The sequence below is a fragment of the Petromyzon marinus genome, unplaced genomic scaffold, assembly GCF_048934315.1.
Source record: "Petromyzon marinus isolate PM22_M1 ecotype Great Lakes invasive population unplaced genomic scaffold, UKy_Petmar_22M1.pri1.0 PM_G_Scaffold_131, whole genome shotgun sequence".
NCBI lineage: Eukaryota > Metazoa > Chordata > Hyperoartia > Petromyzontiformes > Petromyzontidae > Petromyzon > Petromyzon marinus.
In genome coordinates, this window is record NW_027422686.1 from 161,612 (window position 1) to 174,453 (window position 12,842).

Sequence of the window (12,842 nt, forward strand, 5' to 3'; positions counted from 1 at the left end):
CCAAGCCTTAAACACAAACCCTTAAACACCAACCCTTAAACGCAAACCCGTAAAAGCCAACCCATAAACGCCAACCCTTAAAAACAAACCCTTAAACACCAACCCTTAAAGGCCAACCCTTAAAGGCAAACCCTTAACACCAACCCTTGAAGGCCAACCCTTAAACACCAACCCTTAAACGCCATCCCTTAAACACCAAACCTTAAACAGCAGCCTTTAAACACCAACCCTTAAAGGCCAAACTTACACGCCACAACCTGGACGGTAGAGGGCATTCTTTACCTCACGCTTTCTCTCAAAAGTGGCGACCTCACACTGCTAGCGGGTCCTCGTCGTCGTCCTCCTCCTCGTCGTTAATTGAGCAACAAAAATAAATTTGCAGGCGTCTGCACCCCCCTCACGAATTAAAAAAAATGGCGGTGGGTGAGGGGGAGGAGCCAAAACAAATTGGCGGGAAAACAAAAAAACTTCGCGTCACGTGGGAAGGGAGACGCCAAATCCGATTGGCTCCGAGGTGGGAGCGACTTTGAGGAAAACTTTTTTACAGTAAGAAATTACAAAACTCAACATCGACAATAAAACTCGCGTTGGCATTCGCGCCGGTGTAAATAAATGTAAAAAAAAAGTTGTATTGTTGACGTACCATATTTAAATCAAATGTTTTTGACTCGAACGCGATTCCGTTGTTTCGATTCCTTCTCAGTCCTGAATCGTGTCGAGCTATGATGACGAAACGCGAATCGTGGTCCGCGGTTGCTGAGCCAATGGGAGCGCAACGCTGCTGAAGGCAGCGTCCAATAGGAGAAGGCGATGGTGGGAGGTGGCCGGGTGCCGCTTGGACCAATCAGTGAGCAGGCCGTTCAATGTTTCCCGCTCTTTCGGGTTTTTTTTTTAAATCACAAAACAATATTTAAACCCCGGGGTAAAAGTTATCGAGAGCATTGTTTTAATAATTGTGTAGTCGGCAAAGTTTGCACGTAAATTATATTTAAACAGAGGAGCAGTAACAATAATATAACTCCACCAATATTATCCCAATGGTAATCGATTCCATCAGCTATAATCACTACCACCATCTCGATTCCCGCTTTATCCCCCCCCCATTGAAAATCCATTCCACGAGCTCCATTCACCAATAATCTATTCCCATGTTATCAACAACGGGAATCGACTCCATCTAAAACGTCGGAAGCCGCAACGGGAATCGACTCCATCTGAACGTTGGAAGCCGCAACGGGAATCGACTCCATCTGAACGGCGGAAGCCGCAACGGGAATCGACTCCATCTGAACGTCGAAAACCGCAACGGGAATCGACTCCATCTGAACGTCGGAAGCCGCAACGGGAATCGACTCCATGTTATTTTTTTAACAATAATGGCTAAGAGTGTTATTCTATTACAACATTGCTCTGTTTTTTTCTTCATAACCACAATCATATAAACAGAAATCTATGCATTGTTACATGAAGACAAGTCCACATATTGTGGCCAAGGTTTAGAAAATTATTTGTATTTACATAGCACAGCAATTATTATTTTTGTTTAAATATTTTTAATAGAAATATATTGGGGGGGGGGGCATTTTGAGCAAGATTTTTTTGGGGGAAATCTTTTTTTATTCTTCTACAAGCCGCCACAACTTTGCCAGCTCTTACAATGAACAATACTTCAATGGTACGCGTTGAAACTTAAGCCTAAGGTGTTTCTCCCCTCTGAGAAACACTTTCAAGGTCCCTCGTCATTTCAATATATCGTTGATACAGAATAAATAAACTCCGCCCATCTCATTCCACCAATGGATGAAGGCTTCCCCAACTCCATGGCGGTAATGGAGAGGTTGTTTGACCATACTTCACCACTGCGGGTCATGTACAAAGCTTCATTTCAGCCAGATCTGTCCCCAAGTCGGCTGGGCACGCTGCATCCGCCACTCTTGTCACCCACAGCTGTGACCACGAGCCACGAGCCTACTCCAGTCCACCAGAGACACGGAGAATATTCTTCAGCGTGATGCTCTTTGGTCCTTTCAGGTTAAAAGTCATGACGTGGTAGGTACAAAATAAAATAAATCACGACGTTTCGGGCGCAACACAAGCTAAATTTTGATTTAAAGCTTTCGTGACTGCAGTAATTTATATTCAATATATAAAAAATATATAAAACGTCGTGAGAATTTTTATTGTTTTATATATTTATTATTTTATTGTTTCCCTTCAACGAGACTTTACCGAAAGAGCTAAGAATATAAGGGACAAGTCCTTAGTAACAACTCCTTACGAACAACTCCCTACTTACTAACAACTCCCTACTAACAACTCCTTACGTACTAACAACTCCCTACTTACTAACAACTCCCTACTAACAACTCCTTACTTACTAACAACTCTTATCATTTTTCATTGCTGAAGGGGTTGCCCCTCCTACCTGAAAATCCTGGCTCCACCTCTGAGTGTGTGACAGGGTCAAGTTTGTATTTACAGTAAAGTCTAACTCTATTGAGCACGGAGGTTATATAAAAACAGTAGTTTATTTTTGTTTTCCTCTGCTACTCTTTCTAAGAATGTAGTCAGGAAGTTATCACAGCACACGTGCAGCTGAAGTCGGAACTGTTCATCCCAGCATTCAAGGACATCTGTGCCTGGCTTCACACCTCTGAGTTGCGATTGAACATTAATTTATGCATTTCTGCATAACACAAATAGTATTATTTTCAACACCCTTTCCTATGTCACCTGAATTTAGCTTTCATAAATATTCATTTTGAAGCCAGACAGCCGAAATTGTGTGCTCGGAGTTTTGGGTTAACATTCATTTTGAAGATACGAGCGCTTCCAGGCACGTTTATGACATTTGCCCTCATTGCATGCCATAACAGCTCGTGTGATGAATTTGGGACACTTTTTCACTATAACATGAATATATGAATAAGTATAGACGTGTTAGTCACGTGTGACTGTATATATGCATTCCTCTGTGCATCGAAACTGATGTGTAGATGGTGTGGATATTCTTTTTTTCTCTCTGCAGCTGTCGCTTCCTCTGCAGAATTTGTCTGATGGAGCAAAGGCACTCGGTGCAGCTCGGTGCAAAAAGGCATCAATTCGACCGGTGTCCATACAGCACGGATCGTACTGAACATTTGACATTGCACCAGAGAACTCACACAGGGGAGTGTTGTATACGGCCCTTTTTCCACAATTAATATCCATAAGAATATTTACGGATGCATACACCTAGATTTCTTTTTCCTTTCTTTCGTGACAAACAATATATATATTTTTTTAATGAATCAAACCCGTAAGCCAGAAACACGAAAAACCAGATGTCGGTCATAAACAGGCCATATATATAAAGAAATAATAAAACTCTCAAGGCGAGGATGTAACAGCTATCGGCGAAAATCTCCAGATGAACAAGAGTTTGATGGGCCCCTTAGGAAAGGTCCCTCCGAGGTCAAAACACCAAGAGAGCAGACACGGAGACGCCAACAGGGTAAATCATATACATATTCTTTTCCTTATTTGCCAGTAAAACAACAAAAAAATTAAAAGGCAACAACAAGAATAAGATAAAATTAGCGATCCTAACGCTCACTCCAATTAAGAACAGGCCACCAGACACATCAGTAAATTATTATCCAATGATTAATTCGCTATCAAATTATTTTCACCTTTAATACTTTTACTGTTAAAACAAAGCTTGGAGCAGGAATACCGAGTCACATCAAAGGTTATCGAGAAGGAATGAGACAACGGGCAAACTTGCGAAAGAGTTTAAACAATATCCCAAGCAACCCCGACCATCTTTGTCTCTCTCACAGCGCGGAGAAGCAGGAATTACACCTTATCACAAGGGGCCATCTGGAAAAGCCAGCCGGGTTTGATGAGGAGACACACCCCACCCCACACACGGCAACCAGGCAAACAAGTTTTAAAGAAATTGCAATATAACATTAATAATAACGTGTTAACCTTAAACGATATTCCATTATAAAACCTTACAGAACCAAGGGATATGGATTCCAACAATCAAGAAACGGACCTCTTAAACTCAGAATGAAAATTATTTTTCTTTTTAATAATTCCATCATAACAATGCGAACCTCGGTAAACCGAGAGGTGTCGGGAGGACGTAGTTACAAACACGCGTCTTGGCGAACATGGGACCAAATGTTATTTGAGAATTGTACGTCTAAAGTATAAAGAGGTGCTCCCGACCACCTTTGTCTCTCCCGAAGAGCGCGAGAGAGGAATTTCATGCCAGGGCAAACAGATCGTTATCGCGGGGACCATCTGCCACACACGGGACTTAGTAGTAGCCCCCACCCCACCCTGCACACGGGCAGCAAAAGAGCGAGCGAGCTTAAAGTTAAACTGTCACACATTTATAAACACACAAAGTGACGAAAATTAATAAACTAAGAGCCAAGGTAACGGGGTGGATTAGGCTGGTAGAATGTAGAGTCGAAATGATATTTGCAAAGTATAGAGAGATGGGAAGATCCCGGCCACCTTTGTCTTTCCCTGCAGCACGTGATAAAATGCATACGCTCGGAAGAGCATCTTCACTTGGAAATAAATCAAATACTATGAATCACAAGCAGGATCATAACTGTGTATGATAAGATACCAACCGTGATGTGAAATGTTAAACTTTAAAAATCTTAACCATTTCTTTGTGCGTCGAAAACGTGTACGAAAAAGGGGGGGAACCCGCCCCTCTCTCTAGATGGATGGAGTAGACAACCAGACGCCTCCAAGATGAATCGAGGTGTCTGTTGTCTTGATGTTTATGGCTTGAGGAAAGACCCCAACAGAACCGTGTCATAAATGACACACACACAAACATACACACTGACACACGAACCCCCCTCACCACTGACACACGAACCCCCCCCACCGACATACGATCAGATCAAAGATAGCTCCGCCTCGTGAGGAGGAGCCGAGAAGGAGAGAGATTTTTGGCATAAAAAGGAGCCGTTTCAGCATTGAAATCAGCTCATCTGCCCTCGGGGCCAGCTCAACAGAAGAAAGCTCATCTGCCCTCGGGGCCAGCTCAACAGAAGAAAGCTCATCTGCCCTCGGGGCCAGCTCAACAGAAGAAAACTCATCAGGCCTCGGGGCCAGCTCAACAGAAGAAGACTCATCTCAACTCAGCTCAACAGAAGAAGACTCATCTCAACTCATGTCAGCAGAAGACCCGCTCAACTCGTCTCAGCAGAAGACCAGCCATCACCGACGCCGGAGACGCCTCTACAACTCGCCGATTGGCGACCCGCTGCCGCTATTAGTGGCCAGCGCCACCACGAGCGAATCGTGAGCCTGCAATCTACAACCGCCGACGACGGAGCACCAGCGTGCCAGCTGCTCGCAGACGCACTGCGCGCATTACCTACCGTCCGCGTACAACCGCGCCGCTGCGGGCGTGCTTCTAACGCCATCAACCAGACGGTCATCGCAGCTACAACAACGTATCTACTCGTTCACCAACGTCCGTCGAGTCCGAACCAACTACTGAAAGAATCAACTGATACGTATGATACACTGCCCCCCACTACACGACAAACCAGACGTCTGCTTGACGCAAAGAATCATTGGCCTACTCTTTCACCACTCATACCATTCAACACACACACACGGGTCATTAACAAAGCCTAAAACCTCAAGCCATTGAACCATCCGTGATTGTGGAAACATCGCAACGACCGAGTGAATAATCCATCGTTTTTAAGAGTGTTCATAATTTTCCTCTGTAATATTGTGCTGGGGCTGTACTTCTAACTGCATAAATTGCCAACTGACCCATTAACAAGGATTAATTCTTGGCACCTCACCACGGAGCACCGCTCGCGGGGGTGGAGAGCGTGTTCAACTGGTTCCCTGTCAGGGGTCTGGCCACAATTAATTAAAAGATTGGCCCGAGATAAGGATCTGAAAAGGAAACATCGCCACCCATTGAGTCGCGTTGAGAAGTTGATTAGAACTACTTGAGTCGTTCGTTAATATTTGTCTTTCTGCATAATCTTGCTGGTATCCACGAATGAAATAACGAATTCAAACGTATATTTGTGCCTCCAAGAATAATACTGGTTGGAGTGCCCTTTCAACGAGTAGCGTTGCATAATAATCAGTCATCCTATTGTTAACAACGTGACAATAATTGCATTAAGGGCCGCGCATGATCAATGACCGAATGCTGTGTTGTGTGACAATTCAAGTAACGAAGCATTGCGGCCATCGAGTGGTGTTGATAAGGCAATTAGAAGTATTTCAGTCGAACGCTTTAAATTCATAATCGTTATGAATCAATGAACGAACATCAACGTGGTACTGTGCTGACGATTTCAAGCATAATAACTTCGCATATCAGAATGTATTAAGGATTGTATACGAATCAAAGACCAAGTGCCGTGTTGTGTAACAATTCAAGTATACGAGTTTGCATATTATAAAGTTAAGGTTTGATAGAATAGTTCGCATGTTTTTGATCTCTCTCAACAACCGATCGATTGCGTTACGCGTCGGGAATTAACCACAGGTGCCGCTATCGAGGTGAAACAACGCAATCGTGATGGTATCATGTTAACGCTGTGTTGAAATTCCAACATCCCGAGATTGAGTTTTCATATTATCCAAAAATTAAAGTTAGCTAGAAAATAAAATTGATCAAAGCAGAAGGTTTGTGTGTGATTCTTCCTGAAATTCTGCATAATATTGTTCTGCGTGTGAGATCTGAATCCTGGGGACCTATCACAAGCACACTATCACCACACATAATCCGTAACACACATAATTCGTAATGTTCAATCGAGAGTAATCGTATCCTTATCGATAATACGGAATTAAAGAGCTGAGTCGAATCGACTCTCTCTCATTCACGCTCACAACGCCTGCGTCACTGCATACGATTAATTGCGTTATTCCAATTCATAACACAATCCTCGTCACCGAGGCTCGACCTTATAATCCATAACGACCTGCATTATCATAACCACGCCCACTCGCACAAATTAATACGATTATATCTCGAATCGGCATAATTTATGCGCATAATTACACTGATTAACATAATTTTGGATAAATTATGCAAATTTCAGATTTCATTTAATTTTCATTATTTTCATCAATTTTCATAATACCTATATATACAACAGCAGTCACCTAAATTTTAAGTCAAAACATTCACACGTTGACAAAGCCTCACCTTGTGTTGTTGTGGGCAGGTCGCTTCTGATAACAAGAGCGGTATAGCAGCTCAAGCGGGCTTGGCCTGCTAACAAAAGAACGAAAAGAAAAACTGCGTGAATATTTACAATAAAACAAAGTTACAAAGTGGCGAGCCGGGTGAAGACAAATTAAACTTAAGCGAGATAATTAAAGTGAATGCAATCAGGCGAGGGCAGGAGGCAAGGCCCCGCGTGGCTAGGCCCCGCGTTGTAAAGTTACAACCTGGACATCGATTCCCATGCTCGCTGCTACTCAACTGACATCCCTACGAGAGAGAGAGGCTCTACCTTGGTAAACAACAACAACCACCACAACCACCACCACAACAACCACAATCGCAATGAGAATTTCTCACCTCGGATTTCAGAGCAGGAAGCGATAGCTTCCTGTTACCTCGTGACGTCACGAGGCAGCAGGTGACATGACGTCACTTCCGGGAAACGAGACACGCCCCTCCCACAATGAGCTGCTCCGTAAAAATGGAGTATGATTAAATTATGTTAATGTGTCATCCGATATATATTGTAGGTGCTGAACCCGTCGCAATAAACTCGCGACCGCTTCAAAGAACACATTATGTTAATGAGCCGCTAGTCACTGGGCGTAGCTTTGCCCAAATAAGGATTGGCACTGGAACGATATCGGCAGTAACCCAAGCGGAGGTGACGTCACGCTCAAGAGCGCGGAGGACGGGGGAATACCTTGGTGACATGACGTCACTGGCGAGGTACACCTCCCCCTGGCGTTTCACGCCGATGAGGTAATGCAGAGTGGTGACGTCACAGAGCGGGATTGGAGTTGTTGATTTAGATTCATTTTCCATTGCTCCGTCCCTTGGGTGTGTGAGCTCAGCAACAACAACGTGGACATTATTGTGTATACACTGTGTGTGTGTACACTGTGTGTGTGTGTACACTATGTGTGTGTGTGTGCACTATGTGTGTGTGTACACTGTGTATACACTGTGTGTGTGTACACTGTGTGTGTGTGTGTACACTGTGTGTACAGTGTGTGTGTGTACACTGCGTACACTGTGTGTACACTGTGTGTGTGTACATTGTGTGTACACTGTGTGTGTGTACACTCTGTGTACACTGTGTGTACACTATGTGTGTGTGTACACTGTGTGTGTACACTGTGTGTGTACAGTGTGTACACTGCGTGTATGTACACTGTGTGTACAGTGTGTACACTGTGTGTGTACACTGTGTGTGTACTGTGTGTACATTGTTTGTAGTGTGTACATTGTGTGTACACTGTGTGTGTGTGTACACTCTGTGTACACTGTATGTGTGTGTGTGTACACTGTGTGTACACTGTGTGTGTATACTGTGTGTATACACTGTGTGTATACTGTGTGTGTACACTGTGTGTCCACTGTGTGTACACTGTGTGTGTACACTGTGTGTGTACACTGTGTGTACACTGTGTGTACTGTGTGTGTACACTGTGTGTACACTGTGTGTGTGTACACTGTGTGTGCAAGCCAACTGTGGACCGGTTTTGGTGGACAATGTCTCAACAGCAGTGGGGCTTGCTTCAAGCCATGGTTGTGAACATCCAGACGTGAATCAGCAAGGAGCATTTCTAGTCCAAGTTCGACAAAATCTACGTCAACACGTAAGACAAAATTATCATTCGTGTTGTAGAGAATGTATCTCGTCTACGTGTAACTTTAATGTGGTATGCCTTGTAACTGATGAATGATCCGAGTGTGCTTCCTATTTCAAAGACAATGAGTTGCTCCAGATGCTTCGTGAAACACAAAAACACCATTTGACCTGTGTCACAAGAACAACGGGTCTCACCTGAGTTATCTGTACAGGTTACTTCCATAACACACACACACACTTTGTCCTAACATCACTTATTCAATGTTTGACCCTTATAAATGAAATGATGCATGTACACACAAAATCAGACAAGTGTTCATTCTGAATTATTGACAGGCATTTTAACAAAATGTAATTACTGCAGTGAAATATACTGCATCAGATAACATATGATTAAGAAACTATTTTAAAAAATATGCAGCGTCTGCTTAACAGTAGATGTAAAACATACTATTGTGTCATTCAAAACGAGTAGGCCATTGCATGCTGGCGAATGCTAAACATTAGCGACAAATTACACAACTGAGATGAAACATCAATCATCGCCCCCTACTGACAGCCTCTTGTTCACATACTCTTTGGTTCTTTCAGTAAAGTCACGTAGGTAGAAAAAATAATAGATCACGACGTTTTGATCGTAACACAAGCGGTCGTCCTCAGGCAGAAAACAAAATAAATGCAGGCCGGTGCAGGGCCACCACCCTGTGCCACACAGGGGCAGCTGCTTCTTGGGGATGCTCTTCGAGTGTTTCAGACGAGGTACGACACAAAACTCCGAGTTGCTGAGGCGGTTAAGCAAGCACCGTGTAAATGCAATTATTATTATAACATAGTGAATGCTTGGGAGCTTATTGTCTCTTGCTCCAGGTCAGAGATCTCCCCAACCCACAGGTCCACAAAGACTGGCCGCTCGCTCTTACTCTGCAGGTTGAACCTGTCCCAAGCTTACACATCTACCGGGTCTCCACTTGACTTTGTATTGTCTAGGAAGTCCACCCACACCTCCACAAACTGCTGGGAGTTGCCTCGCTCTGCCTCACTCAGAATTCTCCTCCTGCTTCACGTTGCCTCCATCGATGTGAAGGTCCCATTTTGGAGTTGAATCATCTTCACATTTTACCTTCACTTCTTCGCTCTTCACCATCACCTCTTCAGATTTCACCTCGAAACCTTTAAGTGTCAAAGCTGGGATTTTCCTCCGGTTCTTGTTTCATGAGGGATGGGCTCATTGCGGCACTTTGACTTTCACAAGCTGATTTCAGACTCCACTCCTTGTGGATCTTCTGATGCTTCTGTGTTCTCTGGTGTACTTGAAGATTTTATGAATCTGCAAACGCCTTCCTGCAGAGTGCACCTGAAGGGTGTCTCTCCTGTGTGTGTCCTCTGGTGTTTTTTAAGAACAAATGGCTGTGAAAATGCCTTTCCACACACACTGCACTTGAAGGGTTTCTCTCCCGTGTGTGTTCTCTGGTGTCTTTGACGATTTGATGAATCTGCAAACGCCTTCCCGCACAGAGTGCACCTGAAGGGTTTCTCTCCTGTGTGTGTTCTCTGGTGTACTTTAAGATGTGGTGACTGTGCAAACGCCATCCCGCACACACTGCACCTGAAGGGTTTCTCTCCCGTGTGTGTTCTCTGGTGTGTTTTAAGAACAGATGACTGTGAAAATGCCTTCCCACACACACTGCACTTGAAGGGTTTCTCTCCTGTGTGTGTTCTCTGGTGGGTCTGAACAACTGATGAATGTGCAAATGCCTTCCCACGCACACTGCACTTGAAGGGTTTCTCTCCCGTGTGTGTTCTCTGGTGTGTTTTATGAGCAGAGGACCATGAAAATGCCTTCCCACGCACACTGCACTTGAAGGGTTTCTCTCCCGTGTGTGTTCTCTGGTGTCTTTGAAGATTAGATGAATCTGGAAATGCCTTCCCACACACACTTCACTTGAAGGGTTTCTCTCCCGTGTGTGTTCTCTGGTGTCTTTGAAGATTATATGAATCTGGAAATGCCTTCCCACACACAGTGCACTTGAAGGGTTTCTCTCCCGTGTGTGTTCTCTGGTGTCTTTGAAGATGAGATGAATCTGAAAATGCCTTCCCACACACACTGCACTTGAAGGGTTTCTCTCCCGTGTGTGTTTTCTGGTGTGTTTTAAGAGTAGATGAATCTGAAAATGTCTTCCCACACACACTGCACTTGAAAGGTTTCTCTCCCGTGTGTGTTCTCTGGTGTTTTTTAAGAGCAGATGACTTTGAAAATGCCTTCCCACACACAGTGCACTTGAAGGGTTTCTCTCCTGTGTGTGTTCTCTGGTGTTTTTTAAGAGTCGATGAATCTGAAAATGCCTTGTCACACACAGTGCACTTGAAGGGTTTCTCTCCTGTGCGAGTTCTCTGGTGCTGTGTCAAATTTCCAGTCCGATCCGTGCTGTATGCACGCTGGTCGCATTGTTGACTTGTCGTACCAAGCTGCTGTGCTGAGGGCCTTTGCTCCATCAGACCAGCATCAGCTGCAGACAGAAAATAAGAATATCCACACCATCTACACGTCAGTATCGAGCCATGGAGGAATTAATATATACAGTCACACCTGACTTACACGTCTATATTCATTCATGTATTCATGACTAGCTGTACTACCCGGCTTCGCCCGGCACTTGGATCCACCACGTCCGGCCGCCTTTGTCTCCCCAGTGGCGATGTTCACACCACAGCAGTTACTCGTTTGAGGCTGAGTCGACCTAGGGGAGGCCCAGAAGCGGTTCAAATAATCGTCACCGGTGGTGGCCATGTGTGGGAATCGAACTCGGGTCGCCGGGCTTGTAGCGTAGCGTAGCGCTAACCGCTACACTACAATGCGTTACGCTTCCACACACACACAGACACACAGACACACACAGATACACACACACACACACAGACACACACACAAACACACACACACAGACACACACAAACAGACACACACACACAGACACATACACACACAGACAACGCTAACCGCTACACTACAATGCGTGACGCTTCCACATGCGAGGGTCAGGTGACAGATTTGACGTCACAGCTCACTAGCCGTGCAAAAAATCTATACATTATTGAGCTCCCCTCCCCCCCCCAACAAAAACCAAAAGTGTATTTGTATAATGTTTGCACGGTGTACAGTCTGGAAAGTACCCACATGGCAAATTTCCAGTTTGTTGCATGTCGGGAAGTACGCTAAACATTTTGAACAGACAACACACAATCACAACTCTGCCTTTTATATATATTTGGAGATGCAGTGAAAAAGCTTTCCCAAAATTCATCACGCGGTTTCAGTTTTTTTTTTTATTTTCAGTTTGATTTATTTTGGTTATAGTCCCGTGAGCCATTCGGCTCTTGAATCGGGTGCAACCACAACAAGCAAAAAAACTAAAACACGACCAAGAAAATCATCTTACAGTGACTGTGTGTGACTGTGCAAACAGCACTGTCATGGCATGCAATGAGAGGGCAAATGTCATAAATATTCCTGTAAGCCCTCGCATCTTCAACATTAATGTTGCCATAGAAACGTGGGGGTTTTTACTTCATTTAAAAAAGAAAAAATATTATCTGTTATTTTATTTCCTATCTACGTGACTTTACCGAAAGAACCAAGAATATTAATTCCTGCAGTCACCAAAGTTTTAAGTCAAAACATTCACACACGTTGACAAAGCCTCACCTTGTGTTGTTGTGGGCATGTCGCTTCTGATAACAAGAGCGGTATAGCAGCTCAAGCGGGCTTGGCCTGCTAACAAAAGAAAATAAAAACTGCGTGAATATTTACAATAAAACAAAGTTACAAAGTAGCGAGCCGGGTGAAGACAAATTAAACTTAAGTGAGATAATTAAAGCGAACGCAATCAGGCGAGGGCAGGAGGCAAGGCCCCGCGTGGCTAGGCCCCGCGTTGTAAAGTTCCAACCTGGACATCGATTCCAATGCTCGCTGCTACTCAACTGACATCCCTACGAGAGAGC

General features: G+C 44.2%; 1 long non-coding RNA gene across 1 annotated transcript; it reads right to left on the bottom strand.

The window, feature by feature from the left end:
- Positions 1-1,578: 1,578 nt before the first annotated feature.
- LOC142909686 (uncharacterized) lies at positions 1,579-7,675 on the bottom strand. Its single transcript, XR_012932471.1, has 3 exons — positions 7,586-7,675; positions 7,208-7,276; positions 1,579-1,968 (listed from the first exon to the last, which is right to left on the bottom strand). It is a non-coding gene; the product is annotated as an uncharacterized LOC142909686 (long non-coding RNA).
- Positions 7,676-12,842: the final 5,167 nt, after the last annotated feature.